Source organism: Gymnoscopelus microlampas (genome assembly GCF_963454915.1).
Source record: "Gymnoscopelus microlampas genome assembly, chromosome: 13".
Taxonomy (NCBI): domain Eukaryota; kingdom Metazoa; phylum Chordata; class Actinopteri; order Myctophiformes; family Myctophidae; genus Gymnoscopelus; species Gymnoscopelus microlampas.
Window position 1 is genome coordinate 50836406 of NC_139950.1, and position 24100 is coordinate 50860505.

At 38.2% G+C, this 24100-nt stretch overlaps 1 long non-coding RNA gene across 1 annotated transcript; it reads left to right on the forward strand.

The window, feature by feature from the left end:
* Positions 1-6261: 6261 nt before the first annotated feature.
* LOC311059045 lies at positions 6262-22232 on the forward strand. The gene is made up of 4 exons (XR_014602120.1): positions 6262-6310; positions 10936-11007; positions 21286-21411; positions 21954-22232. It is a non-coding gene; the product is annotated as an uncharacterized lncRNA (long non-coding RNA).
* The last annotated feature ends 1868 nt before the right edge of the window (positions 22233-24100 follow it).

Consider the following 24100-nt stretch of genomic DNA (forward strand, 5'->3'; position numbering starts at 1 on the left):
ATGGAGTGAAACCACATGAACATTCAGGCTGAGTGTCAGGCTAGTCATTTCCTGCTTCTTGTATATACTTGAAAAAGACCTAGATTTTTTTTTTACTTTACTGGAGTATTTCCCATGTTCAATACTTTTACTTCTACTCCACTACATCTCAGACAAATATTGTACTTTTTACTCCAGTAACATTATTTGAAAACTTTAGTTACGTTGAATATTTTAAATATTATTAACATACATTAAGGGCTAGATTGAAGTGTGTGTGTGTGTGTGTGTGTGTGTGTGTGTGTGTGTGTGTGTGTGTGTGTGTGTGTGTGTGTGTGTGTGTGTGTGTGTGTGTGTGTGTGTGTGTGTGTGTGTGTGTGTGTGTGTGTGTGTGTGTGTGTGTTCAAGGTTGTGCTAGAGAGAGAGAGATTGTAAAAAGAGCAAAAAAAAGAGAGTGTGTCCACATGCACATGATCTTGGTATATATACTATAGTATATACACCAACAGCATTTTTTAGTAGCTGTCACATTACTTTATGTAAACCAGTATCTTGTTTGATCACTTAACCCTCTGCACTGCTCACTGCCCTCCTCCCCTTTTTTCAGTGTTCCTGTTTTAACTGCTCTTAAAATAACACAAAACACATTAATCATCATTTTCTTCAACCAGTGGTCAACAGAAGTCTCCAGTGATTATACAAAGAACAGAAACTTTAAGAAAATTATTATTGTACATTCAAAATGGAGACCATAAACTGTGTGTGTGTGTGTGTGTGTGTGTGTGTGTGTGTGTGTGTGTGTGTGTGTGTGTGTGTGTGTGTGTGTGTGTGTGTGTGTGTGTGTGTGTGTGTGTGTGTGTGTGTGTGTGTGTGTGTGTGTGTGTGTGTGTGTGTGTGTGGATTCATTGCATAACATGGGGTGACATGACCTCATTTCACTCTTACAGACAGACAGAGGCAGGTACTAGAAAGGGCATCAAATGAGACAATGATTGTAAGTCCACAGAAATAATGCATTCATATATATATGTATATATATATATATATATATATATATATATATATATAGAGACCAATTATTTGTTTACTAACATTGAGACTGGATGCACAGGTGATTGTTTCACGCAATCAATTCTCAACATGTTGTTTTGGGGCGCGCTGGTTTCAGCACACCCCAACCCCCTCTTGTGTGTTGGCTCAGTGAGGTGCGTCCTAGCGAGACCTGATAGAATGGGTTTCATTGCACGCATACTGGTTGCACGCATACTGGTTCTTATCAGTGTGACGTCGTCTGTTAAGGGGTCTATATATATATATATATATATATATATATATATATATATATATATATATATATATATATATATATATATATATATATATATATATAATAATTTTTTTTAAGTTTTGTGTTTTTTTCCAAACAACCAATATTTGTCTAAAAGTCAACAGTTCATACGTGCTCTGATCTGGACTAATCATAGTCACTGGACTCATTGATCTGGACTAATCATAGTCACTGGACTCATTGATCTGGACTAATCATAGTCACTGGACTCATTGATCTGGACTAATCATAGTCACTGGACTCATTGATCTGGACTAATCATAGTCACTGGACTCATTGATCTGGACTAATCATAGTCACTGGACTCATTGATCTGGACTAATCATAGTCACTGGACTCATTGATCTGGACTAATCATAGTCACTGGACTCATTGTAAGACAGAGCTGAGGAGTCAGGAGGAGTTAAAGATTCATAATATCACAGAAAATGGAGTTTAAAAACTGTAAACTGTATTGACAGGAAAGAGGCAGAGGAGAAAACTGTACAATCAGCTGGCACTGTGTGTGTGTGTGTGTGTGTGTGTGTGTGTGTGTGTGTGTGTGTGTGTGTGTGTGTGTGTGTGTGTGTGTGTGTGTGTGTGTGTGTGTGTGTGTGTGTGTGTGTGTGTGTGTGTGTGTGTGTGTGTGTGTGTGTGTGTGTGGGCGGGGGGGGGGGGGGGCAGTGCTGAACAGGGCAGATCAGGGCAAATGAGGACAGATCATTCTTTGAAGGGCAGAAGGCCAAACTGAGGGGCAACAGCAGTGATATATACAGTAGTAGTATTAATAGTAGTGATATATACAGTAGCAGTATTAATAGTAGTGATATATACAGTAGCAGTTTTAATAGTAGTGATATATACAGTAGCCGTATTAATAGTAGTGATATATACAGTAGTAGTATTAATAGTAGTGATATATACAGTAGCAGTATTAATAGTAGTGATATATACAGTAGTAGTATCAATAGTAGTGATATATACAGTAGTAGTATTAGTAGTGATATATATAGTAGTATTAATATTAGTGATATATATATATATATATATATATATATATATATATATATATATATATATATATATATATATATATATATATATATAGTATTAATAGAATTATTACTTTACAGTAGCAGTAATGTAGTATTTATCCTGGGAACCAGGTGAATCTGACAGCAGTCTGATGTTAACCACTTTTTTAACCAATTTGTGTGTGTGTGTGTGTGTGTGTGTGTGTGTGTGTGTGTGTGTGTGTGTGTGTGTGTGTGTGTGTGTGTGTGTGTGTGTGTGTGTGTGTGTGTGTGTGTGTGTGTCTGTGTCTGTGTCTGTGTGTGTGTGTGTGTGTGTGTGTGTGTGTGTGTGTGCGTGCGTGCGTGTGTGTGAGGTTGTGCTAGAGAGAGAGAGATTGCAAAAAGAGCAAAAAAGAGAGTGTGTCCACATGCACATGAGCTTGGTATATATACTATAGTATATACACCAACAGCATTTTTTAGTAGCTGTCACATTACTTTATGTAAACCAGTATCTTGTTTGATCACTTAACCCTCTGCAGTGTTCACTGCCCCCCCCCCCCCCCCCCCCACCCCACCCCCTCCCCTTTTTTCAGTGTTCCCGGTCCTGTTTTAACTGCTCTTAAAATAACACAAAACACATTAATCATCATTCTCTTCAACCAGTGGTCAACAGAAGTCTCCAGTGATTATACAAAGAACAGAAACTTTAAGAAAATTATTATTGTAAATACACATTCTAAATGGAGACCATAATCTCTGTGTGTGTGTGTGTGTGTGTGTGTGTGTGTGTGTGTGTGTGTGTGTGTGTGTGTGTGTGTGTGTGTGTGTGTGTGTGTGTGTGTGTGTGTGTGTGTGTGTGTGTGTGTGTGTGTGTGTGTGTGTGTGTGTGTGTGTGTGTGCCTGCCTTGCATAACATGGGGCGACATGACCTCATTTCACTCTTACAGACAGACAGAGACAGGTACTAGAAAGGCCATCAAATGAAACAATGATTTTTAAGTCCACAGAAATAATGAATTCATATATATATATATTATATATTTTTTAAAGTTTTGTGTTCTTTTTTCGAAACAACCAATATTTGTATAAAAGTCAACAGTTCATACATGCTCTGATCTGGACTAATCATAGTCACTGGACTCATTGATCTAGACTAATCATAGTCACTGGACTCATTGATCTGGACTAATCATAGTCACTGGACTCATTGATCTGGACTAATCATAGCGACTGGACTCATTGATCTGGACTAATCATAGTCACTGGACTCATTGGCCCTCATTTATCAACGCAGCGTATAAACCGGCGTATATTTTTCCATATATTCGGCTGTACACCAACGTCAAAGTAACATTTATCAAAGGATCCTACACAGCGTATATCAGGTCGGAGCTTTGATAAATCTCAAGTCTGAAAACGAGCGTCATTTAAATAACACGCCCTTAAATATTCACAAAACGCCCGACTTCACGACATGAAGAACCAGAATACGACCAAAAAAACATTAAAAGCCAAAAATAAACAGTTTCCCCCGCTCGCCTCGCCACACACGCACACGCCTCTCTCTCTCGCTCTCACACACACACACACACACACACACACACACACACACACACACACACACACACACACGCACGCGCGCGCCCGCCCGCCCGCCCAACTTTGTCTTTCATGTACCGTAGCGGAACGGTACACTCTACTGCTGCGCTGAAAATAAAAGATCTACAAGCTCACAACGCGTCGTGATGCGACCTGTTGTGAGCTTGTAGATCTGCTATTTTCAAATAGCCAATGCAGCCATGCAGATCTGCAAGCTTAACCGAATGACTGTTAAAGCAGTTTGTTTAAATTAGTTTATAAAATGATATATTTTCACAGCGATTATTTATTATTGTAGATATACATTTAGGAGTGGATTATGTGTCCAGATGCCTCTCAGACAGTCAAACAATGTTGCTCCGCAGGTCTAGGATGGAATAAACGGGTGCAGCCAACGTCAACAACTGGTCTCGACCAGACGTGAGATTTCAGCGTACCGTAGGATGAAGCCCACGTTAGGATATATTGATAAATTCCGAAAGGTGCGGTGATCTCGCCGTACGCTCATTATTTGGGCTGCACCGTGTTGATAAATGAGGGCCAGTGATCTGGACTAATCATAGTCACTGGACTCATTGATCTGGACTAATCATAGTCACTGGACTCATTGATCTGGACTAATCATAGTCACTGGACTCATTGTAAGACAGAGCTGAGGAGTCAGAAGGAGTTAAAGATTCATAATATCACAGAAAATGGAGTTTAAAAACTGTATTGACAGGAGAGAGGCAGAGGAGAAAACTGTGCAATCAGCTGTGTGTGTGTGTGTGTGTGTGTGTGTGTGTGTGTGTGTGGGGGGGGGGGGGGTGCTGCACAGAGCAGATCAGGGCAAATGAGGACAGCTCAATCTTTGAAGGGCAGAAGGCCAAACTGAGGGGCTACAGCAGTGATATACAGTAGTATTATTAATAGTATTTATATATACAGTAGCAGTATTAATAGTAGTGATATATATAGTATTAATATAATTCTTACTTTACAGTAGCAGTAATTTAGTATTTATCCTGGGAACCAGGTGAATCTGACAGCAGTCTGATGTTAACCACTTGTTTAACCAATTCCTCATCCACTTACCTTTCTATCCCTATTCTGAGGGGGAAAATCGCCGAAAAAAGCCGATCTACAAGCTCACAGTGCAACACAGCACGACGCGTTGTGAGCTTGTAGATCGGCTATTTTCGGCAAAGAGTAGACCAGAGCCTGATCTGACACAGACTGGCAGACATTAGTAAAATTAAAGTTGAACAAAATGCACCTTTTACATTGTCTGACATGCTTTGTTCTTAGATCAGTGATAAATGCTGGACTTGACACAAACACATGTTGACAGAGAAAATGTGCATGAATATAAATGCATAAATATGTGGTTTATATCTGTAGAATAAATATCATTCTATGTTTAAGTGATCATATCATTTATCTGAACATCTAAGGCACACTCTCCACTCAGTGAGGCACATCACACCAGCAGAACAACCTTGGAACATTTTTGTTTTTTTAAATAACGACAGCTGATTACATCAAATATATTCACACTGGCTCTTTTCAGAGTCAGGATATTCCACGTTGGCAGCTCTTACCATGCCACATGTTGGAGTTCTCAGGTGGTCCTTGACTTTATTTAGTGTCCAGTTAGTACCCTAATTTTCCACTGGTCACAATCACGTGTCCAGTGTTCCTGTAGGAGGTGGGAGAGGATAAAAGGCGGCTGCGAGGAAGCCTTAGTTACTCGCTTTCAGGATGAAGTGTTGTGAGGCTTTGCTTGTTTTACTGTTCTGTCTGTCTGAGGCCGGGGCTCAGGGACAGAATGGACCGGTCAAAGAGAGAGAGAGTAGTGTAAAAGCAGATACCCTCTTACAACCTGACCTCTGGGATGAGATGAAAGAACTGAGAGATATGGTGGTAGTGCAGCAAGAGAAGATCAGGAACATGGAGACCAAGGTGGCAGCAAGCGAGGAAAGACTGTCAGTTAGCGAGGAAAGACTGTCAGTTAGCGAGGAAAGACTGGCAGCCAGCGAGGAAGGATCAAAGAAGCTGAGGATGTCAGTGGCAGGTTAGGATGTTCTAAATCTGTTTTGAAGAAGTTGTAAAGGTACAGGCTGAATTGTGTTTAAAATGTTTCATAGTCTAACTTGTATTTCTCTGTGATATTTTTCAGTCATGGCTGCCCAATTGACTGCCTCCGTGATCAAGGTCAAACAACTCCAGTCCAGACTCAGTACCAGTGAAGACCAGATCCAGAGCATCCAGTCCAGACTCAGTACCAGCGAAGACCAGATCCAGAGCATCCAGACCAGACTCAGTACCAGCGAAGACCAGATCCAGAGCATCCAGACCAGCCTCAGTACCAGTGAGGGCCAGATTCAAGTCTTGAAGGAAGAAAGTGAAGGTAATTTGAACGGGAGATGTTCAGTGAATGCAGCTAGGAGAGGATGGTGTTGAGTGTGTGGTGGGGAGTGGTGGAAAAAGATATTTTTTTTACTTAAGTAAAAGTATCAATACTGCAATGTAGAAATTCTCCATTACAAGTAAAAGTCAGAAATAGTACAAAAGTATTGTTATCAAAATGTACTTAAAGTACCAAAGTAGAAAGTACTCATTATGTAGAATGTCCCATTTCATAAGTTTTCAAATTTGAAACTATAAAGTATGAAATGTATGAAAACTCTTTTGAAAATAGCAGATCTACAAGCTCACAATAGCAGATCTACAAGCTCACAATGCGTCGCATCGCGACACATTGCGAGCTTGTAGATCGGCTATTTTCAAATGGCCCAAATGTATATAGGGCTGAAGTGGTTAATATATGTTTTGTAATAATAATCAAAATCTCCAAAATAACTAGTAATTAAAGTTGTCATATAATTATAGTGGAGTAAAAGTACAATATTTGCCTCTGAGATGTAGTGGGGTAGAAGTAAAAGTTCTGAAAATTGGAATTACCCAGGTAAAGTAAAAAATACCTCAAAACTGTACTTAAAGGTGGGGTAAGTGATATGTTTAGGTTGTTGTTAAAAATGTGTTAAAATTGCTACGGAGTGTCTGTTGGGTCACAGGGGTCTCTCCAGCTCTTTAGTAAACACAATGTAGTACATTTTCAGGTAGGTGACACAATTTAAGCCAATCAGGAGAGAGCACTGAAAATGCATTTTCTGTTCACTAAAGAGCTGTAAAGACATGGAGACTCCTTTTACTGAACAAAAACTCTATAGCAATGAGTACTATCACAATATAGAGCTATTTAACACTTATTTTAACCAACGTAAATCACTTACCCTACCTTTAAGTACAGTACTTGAGTAAATGTACTTATTTATACACCACTGGTGTTGAAAAACTATTTATTTTGGTGTTAATTACTTGAGTTGAGCTCAGAGAATAGATGCTGTTTAGATGTAATTCACTGTATTTGTTGATGTATTTTAAATGAAACAGCAGGAGTATTTGTGATGGATCAGACTTAATGCTAATGTTGTGGTTTCAGCCCACCATGCTCAGCTGTCCACCGTAGGAACCAGGCTGACTGCTGTTGAGAGTAAGTATGTTTAACACACATTAAGATTATAGATTCCGGATCGAGGGTTGTATTGAAAAATAAATACATTCAAAGACCTCCTACTTGATTGAAGCTTTGAATGATCTATCCCCTCAGTGTATCAGAAGCGAACGGCCCTGTGCCTTGACTTCTGTGCGCTGACTGCGCTCGCCACTCTCTCTCCCCCCCCCCCCCCCCCCCCCCCTCTGAGATGTAGTGGGGTAGAAGTAAAAGTTCTGAAAATTGGAATTACCCAGGTAAAGTAAAAATACCTCAAAACTGTACTTAAAGGTGGGGTAAGTGCTATTTTTTAGGTTGTTGTTAAAAAGGTTAAAGTACTATATTGTGATAGTAATCATTGCTACAGAGTGTTTGTTGGGTCACAGGGGTCTCTCCAGCTCTTTAGTAAACACAATATAGTACATTTTCAGGTAGGTGACAACATTTAAGCCAATCAGGAGAGAGCACTGAAAATGCATTAAATGTTTAAAGGAGACACACCATGAATTTAAAAAAAATATTTGATATTTAATATCATATGGTGTATGTCCCTCAAACCATTTTCAAAAGGTTTGAGCCTAAATCAACACTCAGATATACTCATCCCAAGTCAATTCTCTCAGGCTTATAAAGCACTTTCAGCTGCAATACCAAAACGTCCTGTTGGGCAGGGGGGTGCTGTACTGCGGTACTGAGCAATTCTGTCTGGCAAAATACATGGGCAGAAAGTTTGGTGAGGTAAGCAAACTTGCCATTCTGAGATGGCCTGTTTAGACACGCCCATTCTGAAAATCTCTGAAATGAGAATGAATGACTGAATGTTAACAAAAAATATTTTTTGGGGTACAAGAGACACTGGGGAGCCCAAAAAATACCAAAAAAATAAAAAAAAGTGAAATTCATGGTGTGTCTCCTTTAATAAAGAGCTGGAGAGACATGAGAGACTCCTTTTACTGAACAAACACTCTATTAGCCTGATTCCAGACCATAGACCCCACCCACTCTCTGAGCCTCAGTCTGATAATCAGGCTAACACTCTATAGCAATGAGTACCATCAGAATATAGAGCTATTAACACTTATTTTAAGTACTGTACTTTTACACTTTTGAGGATTTTTTACTTTACTTTATTGCCCATTTTCAGTACTTTTACTTCTACTCCATTACACCTCAGAGGCAGTTATTTTACTTTTACTCCACTACAAATGTTGTAGATCTGCTATTTTCTAAACATTTGTATACATGTTGAACTTTTACTTTTGGTACGTTGAGTACATTTTGATGCCAATACTTTTGTACTTTTACTCAAGTATATTTTGATTACCAGCCTTTTACTTGTAACAGAGTATTTCTACACTGCAGTATTGATACTTTTATTAAAACATTTTAGCACTTTTTCCACCACTGTTGAGTGGTTAACTTAAATACACATTACCATGAATCCAGCAACGCTACACATTGAGTCTATGAAGCTATCTATAAAATCTATGAAAACATTTAATACGCAAACAGAATGTAATACAAGTAGTGGGGTCCCTTCTTCATCTGTCTCAGCTAAGGGGTCCTTGGCCTGAAAAACATTGAAGACACATTATACAACAGGTAGTTCCGACCAAGCAATCTGATTGGTTGAAATAGCTTTCTAGCCGTGCTTCAAACCAGCATCATAGCACGGGCCTAATCACATTAATAAATCACTCCGCAGTGCAGTCCAGTCCGCACCTGATTAGACCATTATATGGCACAGCTGTGCTGTGAAGTCACTCTGTCCCACGGTAGGAAAACAAACAGACAGTAGCCTGACCCACCGCCGCCACCGGAGAACAAACAGCTATGCAAAATGGACTATGTTGTTAATTTGGTGGATTTACGGTTGATCAATGGTTAGAAGGTTATAAATATCCTCCTGTGTAAAGTAAAATGACTCCCATTTCGTTAACAGTCCAGTAGGCTATATGCTCCGTCGTACGACCGTGTCACGCGGCCAAAATAGCCGATCTACAAGTTCACAACGCGTCGCCATCGCGACGCGTTGTCAGCTTGTAGATCAGTTATTTTGGCCGCGTGACACGGTCGTACGACGGAGCATATAGCCTACTGGAATTCATTCCACTGCGCAAGCATTGATAGCTCAGCTGTGTTGATGAGATGGTGCCTCAAACTCAAAGCACTGCTACAGGGACTATTTAATGTCTCTCAGTCAAAAACTCTTCTCTTTACAGGGAAACGGACAATAGCGAAACATTTTTATTATGAATTGCCCCACAATATGAATACATGTGGATGTGTTTTGTTGGTAACTGTTGTATAATCGCAATATTACACTCGAGGGTGTGCTTTACCGTCATTATTGGCACTTCAGTGATGCTGGCGGAACTCGGCTGGCGCCTCGTTCCTGACCGCATCACTGTCGTGCCAATAATGACGGTAAAGCACACCCTCTCGTGTAATATTGCTTAATTGAAGACTCTGGTCTCGCTCTGACATACAGTTCAGTTCAGGACCAACACAGCCTCATGACTCTGAGACACATGTAGAATCAAGAATTGTTTTATTTGTCACTAACTTATACAAGTACAAGCAGCTAAATGTAACCAAATGGACCCACACGGGTGCATTTGGTCACATTTTCCACAGAGTTACAGACCCGTAAGGGTCCATTTGGTTCCATTTGAACACTCTAAAACACTGTTCACACTGAGCACTATAACGATAACTATAACTATATCATTCATCATTGTATTTTTTTATAGTTGTTGTGAACTCTGCCATCCACTTGACTTAGAACCATTTTTAAAACTATATTTTTTATAGTTATGGTGTTCAGTGTTAACGGCCCTTTAGAGTTAGGATGTCAGTGACAGGCTAGGATGTTCTAAATCTGTTTTGAAGAAGAAGTTGTAAAGGTACAGGATGAAATGTGTTTAAAATGTTTCATAGTTTAACTTGTGTTTCTCTGTGATATCTTTCAGTCATGGCTGCCCAATTGACTGAATTGGTCAGACGGCTCCAGACCAGTCTCAGTGCCAGTGAGGTTCAGATCCAAGACCACCAGACCAGAATCAGTGCCAGTGAGGTTCAGATCCAAGGTAATTTGAACAGGAGATGTTCAGTGAATGCAGCTAGGAGAGGATGGTGTTGAAGAGTTGTGGAAAAAGTACTACATTTTTTTACTGAAGTAAAAGTATCAATACTGCAATGTAGAAATTCATTGTTACAAGTAAAAGTCTGATAATTCAGAATGGGGGGCACGGTGGCGCAGTCGGTAGTGCTGTCGCCTCACAGCTAGAAGGTCCTGGGTTAAATTCCCGCAGGGGGGGTGCTGTGGGTGCTGGGGGCGTGTCCTCTCCTCCGCGTAATCAGTGCCCATACCCTAGATGCTGTTTTGATGTAATTCACTGTATTTGTTGATGTATTTTAAATGAAACAGCAGGAGTATTTGTGATGGATCAGACTTAATGCTAATGTTGTGGTTTCAGCCCACCATGCTCAGCTGTCCACCGTAGAAACCAGGCTGACTGCTGCTGAGGGTCAAGTTCAGGAACTGTTGAGTAAGTATGTTTAACACACATTAAGATTATAGATGCAGAAGGGTTGTATTAAAAAAACTGAAAACATTCAAAGATCCTAGTTGATTGAAGCTTTGAATGATCTATCCCCACATCCAGTATATCAGAATGCCTGTCCCACTCTGAACCTAGTGCAGGGGTCTTCAACAGGGGGTACGCGGACCCCTAGGGCAGTGTTTATCAACCTTTTTGGTGCCAAGGCACACCTGGCATAGCCAAAATATCCCAGGGCACACCTAGAATTTAGCGGCTGGCCCTGGGTGCATCTCTTCTTTGCTGGTGGAGCTCTCATCATCTTGTAGTAATAATACTGAGTGCCAAAGCATGTACCCTGTGCCCCTTTTATACAGTACCAGGTAGGACAACATATTTGCATTCCTATGGGTGATGGTCGCTACACTGAATGGCCGTATCGATTGACGGACAATCACCGCTATTGTTCTCAAGGGGCTGGGTTCACACTATCTTCAAACGTCGCGGCACACCTCAGCAGTACTCGCGGCCCAAAATTGGGCCCTTTGCCAGGGTTGATAAACACTGCCCTAGGGGGTCCTCAGAGTTACTACAGGGGGAGGGGGGGATCATTGTGTGCTAGGAACATATTTTTACATGAACCACTTGAACCCTAGCCTCCCTTTTCTGAGGAGAACAGCAGCCAAAAATAGCAGATCTACAAGCTCTCAATGCCTCGTGCTGCGAGGTGTTGAGAGCTTGTAGATCGGCTATTTTCGTTAAAGAGGTTTTGTGCAGGGGGAACAATTTGTATTGATTGGCAGTGGTGTAAAGTAACTAAGTACATTTACTCAAATACTGTACTTAAAGGGGTAGACCACTCATTTTCAACATTGAACTATGTCTTTAATACACCTTAGAGCTGTTGTGTGGAAAAAAATCCCCCCTCTTCTGTGTTGCCTAGAAAAGGATAATTGATTGAGGTCATGTGATCAGTGACATATGCAGGGTGTACTTTTGGCTCCGCCCCCTCAGCCAAAAGTACACCCTGCATATGTCACTGATCACATGATATAATGATATATATACCCTTGAAGTAAAAAATGTCATGGTTAGTACTTTTTCCACCACTGTTGAGTGGTTAACTTAAATACACGTAACCATGAATCCAACAACGCTACACATTGAGTCTATGAAGCTATCTATACAATCTATGAAAACATTTAATCTGCAAACAGAATGTAATACAAGTAGTGGGGGTCCCTTCTTCATCTGTCTCAGCTAAGGGGTCCTTGGCCTGAAAAACATTGAAGACCCCTGACTTAGTGAACTAAGACCCTATTGAATCAAACTCAAAGTCATAAGCAGTGGTGGGAAGAGTACTCAGTTTGTTTAATATAGTATTGATAAAAGTATCAATACTGCAATGTAGATATACTCTGTTGTTGAGTAAAAGTACAAAAGTATTGGCATCGAAATATACTTAAAGTATCAAAAGTAAAAGTACTCATTTTGCAGAATGTCCGATTTCAAGTATTCAAATGTATATTTTTTGAAAATAGCAGATCTACAAGCTCACAATGTGTCACACACATTGTGAGCTTGTAGATCTGCTATTTTCAAATGGCCGAACTGTATATTGGGCTGAAGTGGTTAATGTATGTTTTGTAATAATAATCAAATTCTACAAAGTAACTAGTAACTAAAGTTTTCAAATAATTGTCGTGGAGTAAAAGTACAATATTTGCCTCTTAGATGTAGTTGAGTAGAAGTAAACGTACTGTTAATTGGAAGCACTCCTGTAAAGTAAAGATACAGTACCTCAAATGGTACTCAAGTACAGTACTTGAGTAAATGTACTTAGTTACTTTACAGCACTGGTCATCAGAATACCACTAGCTTATCTCCTTATTTTAACTTTTTATGTTTTTTGCACTATTTGATCATACTACAGTGTCACACAAAAGTAACACAAATAGCAGATCTACAAGCTCAAAAAGTGGTGCATCGCAACATGTTGTGATATTGTAGATCTGCTTTAATTTTGTTGCTTGAATTCTGGTTTTGGACATACAGTACAGTATGACGTTTCCACCTGACAGCATCATTATATAATATCCTGCTCTGTATTTAACACTGCAGTAATATAACAACTGTTTAGTTTATATAATATTCTGCTCTGTATTTAACACTGCAGTAATATAACAACTGTTTAGTTTATATAATATTCTGCTCTGTATTTAACACTGCAGTAATATAACAACTGTTTAGTTTATATAATATTCTGCTCTATATTTAACACTGCAGTAATATAACAACTGTTTAGTTTATATAATATTCTGCTCTATATTTAACACTGCAGTAATATAACAACTGTTTAGTTTATATAATATTCTGCTCTATATTTAACACTGCAGTAATATAACAACTGTTTAGTTTATATAATATCCTGCTCTGTATTTAACACTGCAGTAATATAACAACTGTTTAGTTTATATAATATCCTGCTCTGTATTTAACACTGCAGTAATATAACAACTGTTTAGTTTATATAATATTCTGCTCTGTATTTAACACTGCAGTAATATAACAACTGTTTAGTTTTTTTTTTTTTGTGACCAACTTTTTATTTTCTTTTTAAAACAAGCTTTCAGAGGTGACAGACATTACATGACATTGCTGTGTAGGCAAGCAGATCATACATTTTTTCACAATGGGATACGAAAGTGTCTTTTCAGTACATAGATTGTCCGTTATTGTGTACTGTATAGTCTGCCTGTTGGCAGTTGTGGCAGTCGTTACCTCTGATCCTGAGGCTGCTAAACAGCCCAGGTCCCTTCTTTACCCCCCTACCAGACCCCCGGGTTCGCACAGACATTATAGGAACGGTAAAAACCATGATGTATACATGTAGATAATACAATTTAAATAATACAGTTTTTTTTTTTTTTTTTTTTTTTTTTTTTTTGATAATGCAATGAAGTGAAAGACCAAAGTAAATCATAATTGTGTTTGTTAGATACCCTCTAATCTTGTTACAGAGTGAGTGGAAGGGAAAAACAGAAATAACTAAATAAAAAACAAAACAAAAACAAAACAAAAAAAACACAACAGCAGAAAACAGAAAAAATAAATAAATAAGACATTATTTTTTGTTTAGTCTCAGATGTCAGTATGTGTTTCAGCCTGGTGGAGTACTGATTTAACCTTCTGGGCCGCAGTGAGCAATATTTGAATCGATTCTGTCCTTGCGCCCTGTGCTCTAGCACTAGATGCCTCTAATCTCAAGACTTCGTAGAAGGACAACTTCCAACGGTGAATATTGAGATTATGAGGTGGTTTCCATCTCATTACAAGCATTTTCTTTGCTGCCGTTAAACCAGCCAAAAACACTCTCTTTTTTTGAGGTGTTAATCCTAGAGATGAATCATCATTTAATAATAAAATGTGTGGCAGACAAGGTATATTTATCTCTGTTATATCAGTGAGAAATAGTGCAACCTTGGCCCAAAAAGCTAGTACTCCTGGACATTCCCACATCATATGTACATATGTTCCCATGGCTCTTTGCGGACATAGAGAACATAGAGGACTTTGTGAAAGTTGGATTTGGCAGAGTTTCCTGGGTGACAGATAAAATCTTTGTATAAGTTTGTAATGGGTTAGTTGGTTATTATAATTACGGGAAGTTAACGGAATATTATCCCATACATTCTGCCAATTTATGCAGGCATTATAGTCTTTTAAATCTATGTTCCAGACAGTGATATTACCTGTGATTTTGTTTATTTTTTCTTGTATTTTATTATATATCCCAGAAACAAAGCCACTTTTAACATTTATGCCTCTAATTATACGCATCAAGGGATGGATTAGTAAAGGTTGATTCCATGGGACCCCATATGTGCGCATTGCAGTGCGCAACTGTAAATAAAAAAAGAAGGATGTACTAGGGACATTATAGATTTGTTTGAGCTCTTGAAAGGATCTAAGACCATATTCACTGAATATGTCGGATAGTTTGTGAATACCTCGTCTTTGCCAATTGGGAAATGTAACTGGTTCCCCACCCAACAGTAAGGAGTTGTTATCGAAAATAGGGGTATCTATGTGCCATTTTGTGTCCCACTGTCCCATTTCGGCAATATATTTCCAAACATGGATTGAATGTGCTATAATTGGGCCAAATTTAGTCTGGCAAAGGCCTTGAGACAGACCAGAAAAGAGAATATCTTTGAATGTATATGGAGATACAATGTGCTTCTCCATATTTACCCATGGTACTTCAGAATCATTATTGAACCATCTTAGTAACGGCCTAAGCATAAAGGAGAAATAATATTGTTCAAGATTAGGAACCGATAGCCCTCCTGCCTTCCTACTGTTTTGAAGAGTGGTGTTACTAATTCGTGGATGCTGTTCACGCCATATAAATTTGAATATACGCCCCTGTAGCTTCTCCCAAAATCCTGGGGGTGGTGGTAAATGAATCATGCTTACCAGAAAATTGATCTTGGGGAGAATATGGGTCTTAACCACTGAGAGCCTGACTGAAAATGGAATTAATAATAGTGACCAACGGTTTAGCTCGTCAGATATTGCCTTCTTTAGACTTTTGTAATTTTTTGACACCATTCTATCAATCGATGGGTATATATCTATACCTAAATATCTGAAACAAGAACCCACTGGTATTTCTGTGTGTAACTGGGAAATACTTGTTGCTGTATTTAGCGGGAGTAAAATGGATTTATTTAAATTGATCTTGTAACCTGAAATGAAGCTAAATTTTTTAATGGTCTCTAGGACTACAGGTAGGGACCGTGGTGTATTGTCTAGGAATAATAACAGATCGTCTGCGTACAGAGAAATGTTATGGTGAGTGTTGTTTACTGTTATGGGTCTTATTTCCGCACAATTTCGAATTTTTTGGGCTAAGGGTTCAAGAGATAACGCAAATAATAGTGCGGAGGCGGGACATCCCTGTCTGACGCCACGTCTAATGGGGAAGGGTGTGGAAACCTGATTAGATGTAATAACCATGGCCGTTGGATTATGATATAAAATTTTGAGCATATTTATAAAAGTGTCCCCAAATGCCATATTCTTCAAGGTGTGCCATAAGTACCCCCATTCCAGCCTATCAAAGGCCTTTTCGGCGTCGAGAGACAACACTGCACATGGTGATGTTTTAGGAGCCTTGTCAATAATATGTAAAAGTCGTCTTAGATTGTCTGATGCAAATCTTTGTTTAACAAATCCTGTTTGGTCTGGGTGGACCATTATTGGCAGTATCGTCTCTAAACGTCGAGCGAGGACCTTGGCATATAGTTTTAAGTCTCCATTAAGAAGTGACAGTGGGCGATAGTTAGCGCATATGTTTCCATCTTTTCCTTTTTTCTGTATCAGAGTGATAATTGCAGTACTTATGTCTCTATTAAAACTCCCCTTCATAAAGGCTTGTTGGAACATCTCAAGTAGTATTGGGCCCAATTCTTCCCAAAAGGTCAAGTACAGCTCCGGTGGGATACCGTCGAAACCTGGTGATTTCCCATGTTTCATTTCTTTCAGTGCATCGTATAGTTCCTCCAGGGTAAAGGGAGAGTCCATTAAAGTTATTTGTTGTTCTGTTAGTTTTGGTAGATCCAAGTCTTCAAAAAAGGCGTCTAAATCAGTTTTTGAGAATTGAGCTTCAGATGAAAACAATTGTTGATAAAAAAGTTTAAATTCAAGATTTATTTTGACCGGATCGTTTATCATCACTCCTTCTTTATTTTGGATTGATATAATCTCTGCTTTCTGTTCATTATATTGGATTTTCCTAGTCAATACGAAGCTTGGATTATTTCCATTCAGATACTCAGTTTGCCTTGCTCTGTGAGCTAGAAACTCTGCTTTCTGTGCCATTAGAGCATTTAGTTCGGACTTCACTTTCCAAAGCTTCCTTTCTCTTTCTTGATCATAGTTGTTTTGTTGTTCTGCGGTTAGCAAGGAGTGTCTACTTTCTAATCTGGATATTTCTTGGTGATGGGCTTTATTACGTGCTGAGGCAAATGATATTGTATTATTCCGGATAAACCCTTTAGTTGCATCCCATAAAAATCTTACATCTGTAACGCTATTTTTATTGATATTAATGAAAGGGCTGAAGTCCGATCTAAATTGCTCACAGAATGATGGATCCTGCAGCAATGTTAGATTAAATTTCCATCTAGTAGCACGTTTTGGACAATTTTCAATTATGAATGCACACAGATTGGCATGGTGATCTGATAGGGACATATTAAAAATGTCCGTCTTTTTGACACAACGAAAAATATTAGCAGATATTAGTATATAATCTATTCTTGAAAATGTTTTATGTCTATTTGAAAAGAAGGTGTATTGTTTTAAACTTGGGTTATGATTTCTCCACACATCGATCAATGAATGATTTGACACCAGATTTTTAAATGCTGTAGTAGATGAGTTAACTATAGTAGGACCTGATTTATCCAAGTCTGGTGATAAAACTGTATTCATGTCTGCACCAAAAATAATCCCACAATCTGAGTATTTTTGTAAGACTATTGTTAGTTGAGCATAAAAAGCAGAGTCATAGGTGTTGGGGGCATATGCTGATAACAGCAGTATCTCTTTGTCACCTAGAATACCTTTTACATAAGTAATTCTGCCATCTGAATCGTTTCCTTTCTCAATAGAGTTAAATTTAAGTTTTCTAGATATTAGAATTATTACTCCTTTTGTTTTATTAGTAGCGGATGATGAGGAAACAACCATGTATCTATTATTTTCTAATTTTTCCAAGTCTTGTGACATTATGTGAGTTTCTTGTAGTAGAGCTATATCAATCCTTTTTCTGTCAAGATATTCAAGACAACTACTATATTTAATGTTCTTGTTTATTCCCTGCACATTCCATGAGAGTACATTTATTTTTGCCATAATATATTCTGTAAGTTTAATTTTGCTTTGGCAATTATTATTATATATATCTTGGAATTATTCATGACACAGTAACAAGGGGGTTTCTATTTGCATTAAAATGTCGTGATATAGAATCAAAAAATGAAATAAAATACAGAAATAATATATAAACATCATGTAACTCTTCCCTGGTCTGGCATCAACCCAAAAACCTCCCACCACCCTCCCCCCCCGAAGACGGTCACGTGGATAGAATACCTTAGTATTCTTATTCCACACAGCCACCTTCCTACCTCCCATTCTCTGCCTATTGCAGAGTTGTGACATGTTGGCTGGTCAAACAGCTCCCTCTACTGGTCTCCCTGTGTTATTAACTATCTGTATTACCAAGAGGAAAAACAAACATTTTTGAAAGGGAAACAGAGGGAGAGAATTTTCTTTTTTTTTTTTTTTCTTTCTTTCTTTAGTTTATGATAAATTATATTAGATAAGGAAAATAGTGCCCTGGGTGATATTATCGTCCTCATTAACCATGATGCCAACAACACCGTCCAAAGCCGCACTAGTGGTAGTAAAGATAGGAAGTAAAAAATTCCAGAAATAATAATTCAACTATCATAGCTGCCACTAATACTGTCATTGATAACATTAATTATAATGATAATAACAAAAATAAATAAATGAGTATATAAACTATAAGTAACTAAAACAAATTATGTATTAAACATAATCTACTAATGATGATTGCATCAGTGATAAACAGGGGTAAAAGAAGTAATGCTATGGGTAATATTATCGTCCCCATTCATCTTGATGATAGCAACAACATCCATTGTAGCACTAATGGTAATAGATGCAAATGATACATTTTAGAGAGAGTAAAAATACTAGCAATAATCATTCTCCTAACAGTTACCACCAAACTATCACTAATAATATTAATCATAATAATCACACAAAATATAAATGAAAGTAAACCATAAGAAACTAATACAAAAAAAAAAAAGTTAACCAAATAATAATAATAGTAATAATAATAATAATGATAAACATTAATTGAGAAAAAATAGAATTATAAAAAAAGGAAGAAATTAGAAAGAAAAAAAATAAGTTCGTTTTTCTAAACCCATAAGCAAATCCAAACAGAAGAGGTTTTTATGTTACTCCAAGTCCATGTGGCCACGTTTTTCTCAATGTTTACATTATTTCAGCTGAACAGTGTGTACAGCGCGGCCATAGGCATACCTGTGTTCTGTATGATATGTATATACAGTAGTAGGCAGTCTCGTCCTAGGTGGAGGCTGATGATGAGTTTGGCCCCGCGTCCAGCGTGGGCTTGATCTCGGTTGTGTAGAAGTCCATTGCCTCTGAAGCTTCGGTGAAGGAGTGGGTCTTATCCTTGAAGGTAATGAGCAGCTTGGCTGGGTGAGCCACCCCGTAACGTAGATCGGTCTTGCGTAAGAGTGATCTAAGCTCGTCAAAAGAGGCTTGCTGCTTGCGTTGTTCTGCTGTGGCATCACGGACGATGCTGATTTTTTGTCCATTATACTGCAGCCCGCCTGGTTCTCTGGCTTTCCCACCGGCGAGACGTACAACCTTCTGTCTTATATCAGAGCTGTTAAATTTGGCGATTAGGCATCGCGTCTTGCCTTTGTTTGCTCCGATGCGGTGAGCGATATTGACCAAGTGAGGAGGACCTATATCGTGGCCAAAAAGCTCGCTCAGCATTCCATTTACAAACAATGTCGGGTTGCCTTGTTCGGTTCCTTCTGCTATCCCGTAGATCCTCACGTTTAATTTCCTGCTGTAATCCTCGAGCGATTCCGTCTTCTGTTTTAATGATTTAACTTCCTCAAATAGTGCTTTGTTCTCCGCTTCTAGTTGTGTCAGCCTTTGATCCGTCGCATTGGCAGCCGTTTCAAGAGAATCAATCTTGTCCAGGCATGATGTTACTTTTAGCTGGATTTTGTTTAGATTGTCCTTGATCGGTTTTAGATTGGATTCGAGTCCTGTAGCCAGTTCTTCTCGTACAATTGTTCTCATGAGCGTCGCTATTTCAGCGTTCTCCATTGTGAACTTTGTTTGGGCACGCGTGGACATGTGTTTGTTCAAGAACGATTAGATTGTTTTGAACGAATCTGCTTACAAAAAAAAAAAGAGCTGATAAACGTCGAGAAGTCAACTTAGTTTTTTTGTTCTTTATGGGTTTAGAATAATGATAATATTCGAGGGTTTGCTGCGACACGACGCGAGCTGCGTTCAGTCCATGCCACCGGAAGGAAGTCTCTCGTTTAGTTTTAATACAAAAGACTTGAATGACTAAATGTAATATTTTCTGGCCAGAATCTAGTCTTAGTCTAAAGTCTCTCATTTTCTGAAATGTGTGCAGACAGCCTGTCTTTAACTGATACTAAATAATTGAACACATTTCTCTCCTCCTAGCATGACTGCACTTCTGTCTGTCTGTCTGTCTGTCTGTCTGTCTGTCTGTCTGTCTCTTTTAGAATGTATTTAAAATGTACTCATCACATTGAACACTCTGGTCTAGCTCTGACATACAGTTCAGTGGTTCTAAAACTCCAGATTGGTTCAACAACTCATAACTCTGATAGTTTACACATTTAGAATCAAGAAGGTTTTATTTGTCACTAACTTATAAGTACAAACAGCAAAATGTAACCAAATGAACCCATACGGGTGCATTTGGTTACATTTTACACAGAGTTACAGACCCGTAAGGGGCCATTTGGACATTCTATAAAGCGCTGTTCACACTGAACACTATAACAATATTGTATTTTTTTTAATAGTTGGTTTGAACTCTGCATTCCACTTGACTCAAAAATATATTTGTATAGTTATAGTGTTCAGTGTGAATGACCCTATACAGACCTGTAAGGGTCCATTTGGTTCCATTTGTACACTCTCTGAGTTACAGAGCTGTATTGGTCTATTTGGTTCCCAACCATCAATCATTAGCTGGGGTGGGGTTTCTGTCTCCTATGCTGTTGTTTACATGTGTATAAAATAATAATGATGATGATGATGATGATGATGATGATAATAATAATGTTATTATTATTATTATTATGTCTTTGTCTAGATTTAATACATTTGGTGTATTGGCTTAACCACATGAACCTATAGTGTCTTCAAACATTCTGACAAATAGCAGATCTACAAGCTCACAGTGCATTGTGTTGTGACTCGTTGTGAGCTTGTATCTGCTATGTTCAGTGAAGAGATTTGGTATTGAGGGAAAAGAGGAGCAGAGTATAATACAGTAGGGTTAATAGTATATTATTATGATTTTATAATATTGTATCTTATTATGTTTTTATAATATTATTAACAATATGATAATGCTCTCTGTGTTGACAGATAAACCAAAGGTGGCCTTCTCTGTTGGTTTGGGTGATGGACAAGTTGGACCATTTAGTTCTGAAACCACTCTGATCTACAAGAACGTTCACACTAACATCGGCAACGCATACGATCCATCTACAGGTAGGTGGAGATTACATTATGTTAATTAACTTTACACAATCAATTACCATTAACTAATTACACAACTCATCTATCAGGCTATCAGACATACATTAATTACAGTAATCTAAATACATCTTCAACTGTGTAATTGACATTAATAGTCAGGATGAGAGAACTTTAATATCACAATGTTAAATCATGATCAATGAATGAAATATTGGTTGAAACCACTGGCTTCTGTCCATAATATTGATTGATTGATTGATTGATTGATTGATTGATTGATTGATTGATTGATTGATTGATTGATGTAATACTTTATCAGTCATAAATGTAAACAGCATGTGGTACAGTAAGACATTAAAGATAAAACACAAACAAAGTCCTGTGGACTTGTTTCCATTGTGGTCCTATATGATAAGAGGGTTTACTAACACATTATTCACTGTGTGTGTGTGTGTGTGTGTGTGTGTGTGTGTGTGTGTGTGTGTGTGTGTGTGTGTGTGTGTGTGTGTGTGTGTGTGTGTGTGTGTGTGTGTGTGTGTGTGTGTGTGTGTCAGGTCTCTTCTCAGCGCCATTGAAAGGAGTCTATCAGTTCAGATTTACTGCAGTTGGCTGGTGGAATTCAGAGTCTGTGTACGTCTACATGTATAAAAATGAGCAGAAACTCATTGCTAACCGTTCAAGTAATAATGGTAACTATAATATATACATGTCTAATGGAATGATCCTAGAGCTGGAGCAGGGAGACAGAGTTCACATGCGTTTACCTGGTATTCCCTACAGACTCTATGATACCTCAGAGAACCACGTCACATTCAGTGGTGTTCTGCTCTATTCTATGTAACACTGGGACTGATTACTTTAAAGCATTGGTTCTCAAAGTGGGGTCTGGGGACCCCTAGGGGTCCTTGGGGGTCAGGGGGGTCCAGGGGTTCTCCAGCTAAATTAGTTAATATAGTGTCACAATCATTTTAACCACTCCATCCATATTTTATACGTAGACTGTTCAAAAATAGCAGATATACAAGCTTGTACATCTGCTATTTTTGAACCTTTTGTAAAAATCTTGAAAGTATTGGAAACCTTTGAGAAAAAAACACAAATCTTCTCTTCTGGGGGTCCCTGGCAAAACATATTTTCAGTTGGGGGTCCACAACCAAATACATATTAATGTAGGGGTCCTTGACTTGTAAAAGTGTGAGAACCACTGCTTTAAAGAGCTCCCATAATGTTCATATTCAGCCTCTCAATAAACTCATATTAAAACTTTATGTGTTTCTGATTATGTTTAATATAATACATCTAGAAGACCAATGATGATGTGTTTTTATACATATATGGAACATGCAGTATTATGAGAAAAAAGCATTAATGTGCATCACAGAATATTAATGGGTCATTTATCTCATAGATATAATGTCTGGGTCATTTATCTATTATCTATTTATTTTATTAGTGAGAGACTATTTATTTTATTTTGTATTCAGTGTAGGTGTAGATACTTCACTTCATTCAGGGGTGCAAAAGTCTTTTGCTTACATGTTATTATTATTATTATTATTATTATTATTATTATTATTATTATTGTAAGCTCACAGATGAGCTTACAATGGGTGTTAAAACATCTCTGGGGTCAATACAAACAGACAAAAAGAAAACCAGGAAAGATACAAAAAATAAAAAAGGGGGATATTTATGCCTACATAATTATGTTCTGGAAAAAGTGCTGCCCTTAATGCAGTGTTATTACCACTAGGGGGCACTCACTTCAACTAAAGAAGGACTGCTTTCTTTGCCTCTAAAGCAAGGGTGTTCAAGGTTTTTCAGGCCAAGGACCCCCTAGTTGAGAGAGAGATGAAGCAGGGACCCCCACAACATTGTTTACAATTGTGTTGCAGATTAAACTTTTTCATAGATTTCATTGATAGCGTCATTTAACCACTTAAACCTTCAATACTTAGTACTTGGTCTGCTCCTTTTCCCCCCCTACATCAAACTTCTTCGTGAAAATAGCAGAGAGCTTGTATATCTGCTATTTTTGGCTAACGGTCCCCTCAGAAAAGGAATTATAGGGTTCAAAAGGTTCCAATCTCACAAAGATTTGGCGGCCCCCCTGTAGTAACTCTGAAGACCCCCTAGGGGTCCCGGACCCCCTGTTGAAGACCCCTTCTCTAAACTCATTCATGAACATTCCCTTGCCTGTCCTGCTGCTTGAGGCCATTTTTATGTTTGAAGTTATAATATTACTTATTAGTATTTTATTGTACTTTTCATACTGCCTTGTGTCTGACTAAAGTGGTGCTAAAGCATTATAAGTGCTTCTTTGGTTCATAATCATATAGAGGAACCTCTTTTGGTGCTACAGTATCCTCAGGTCCTGGACCCACCAGGGGACCAAATGGACCCTTGCGCTACAGACAAATACATATTAATGTGGGTCCTTCATTATTGCTTAAACAATAATTAAAACTTCTCACAGTCACTGTTAATGCTAAAGTATTTCACTTAATTTACAATGTTTCTTATGCTCTATCAAAACCTTTTGCCTATAACCACATTTAAAACGACATAATGACAGAAAATAAATATGAACAACTGATTGAAATGCATAAATAGTTCATTAAAATCACAAACAATTCATTAAAGATACACAAGTAATTCATAAATACACAATTGACAAATAAGGGTTAGAATGGAAATGGTT